The sequence below is a fragment of the Gossypium hirsutum genome, chromosome A08 (genome assembly GCF_007990345.1).
Source record: "Gossypium hirsutum isolate 1008001.06 chromosome A08, Gossypium_hirsutum_v2.1, whole genome shotgun sequence".
NCBI lineage: Eukaryota > Viridiplantae > Streptophyta > Magnoliopsida > Malvales > Malvaceae > Gossypium > Gossypium hirsutum.
Window position 1 is genome coordinate 24,305,506 of NC_053431.1, and position 1,194 is coordinate 24,306,699.

General features: G+C 37.6%; 1 non-coding gene across 1 annotated transcript; it reads left to right on the forward strand.

Annotated features, from left to right (window-relative positions):
* Positions 1-896: 896 nt before the first annotated feature.
* LOC121205204 (small nucleolar RNA R71) lies at positions 897-1,003 on the forward strand. Its single transcript, XR_005900289.1, has one exon. It is a non-coding gene; the product is annotated as a small nucleolar RNA R71 (small nucleolar RNA).
* Positions 1,004-1,194: the final 191 nt, after the last annotated feature.

Here is a 1,194-nt window from a genome sequence, read left to right on the forward strand (position 1 = left end):
TGCGATCTCTTTTTAATTTTACTGGATATGGAACCAGTGCTGAATATTCCTCTGGTACTTGTTTGTCACTATTTTCGGGTTTTTCTTCCCTCCTTTCGCTTTCCACAACTTCTTGTGCTAACCTTTTTTCAGATTCCGCTAACACTTTCCCACTCCTTAGTGTATCTACTTTGACATGCTCTTCGAATTTCGTATTACTAAATAAATTTTCTGGTGGTCTTTCTTAGATTAGTTTAGACAGCTAGCTTATCTAAGTTTTGAGTCCTTGGATCTATGCATGTTGATTCTTAAGTGCTGTCTTGGTATTTTGGAAACGGGTTTCTGACATCGAGATGAATTTAGAAAGTATCTCTTCATGGTTCGGTTTCTTCTCTTGTTGATAAGGTGGCTGTTGAAAACCCGGAAGATTTTGTGGCTTTTGATTTTCTTGACCACCCTATGAGAAATTTTGGTGGTTCCTCCAACCTACATTATAAGTATTACTGTATGGGTTATTTTGAGATCTAAAGTTATTGTTACCCATATAGTTGACTTGTTCTTCTTCAGTTGTAAGATTGAAGGATTGATATTCTGTATGCACACCTCCTCCGCTTGAGTCACACCTCTTTACTAGATGTACCTATGTAGAACCAAGTAAACTGTCAATCTTTTTATTGAGAAGTTCTACCTGATTAGAGAGCATGGTGACTGAATTGATTTTATAGACGCCGATTGTTTTCATTGGCTTTGTCCTTTTAACTTGCCACTGATAGTTGCTCAGTGACATCTCTTCTATGAATTCATAGGCATCTTCCAGAATTCTATTTTTGATGGTTCCGCCAGCAGCTGCGTCAATCATTTGTCTTGTTGAGGGATTCACACAATTGTAGAACGTTTGAACTTGTAGCCAAAGCGGTAACCCATGGTGAGGGCACCTTCTCAGTAAGTCCTTGTATCTCTCCCATGCATCGTAAAGTGGTTCTACATCCATTTGCACAAAAGAACAAATATCATTACGCAATTTAGCCATTTTAGCCAGCGGAAAATATTTTAGCAAAAATTTCTCAGTCATTTGTTCCCAAGTAGTGATAGACCCTCGTGGTAACGAGTTCAACCACTGTTTAACATTGTTTCTCAGTGAAAAGGGAAATAACCAAAGATGAATGACATCATCAAAAATGCCATTAATTTTGAATCTATCGCAAAATTCAAGAA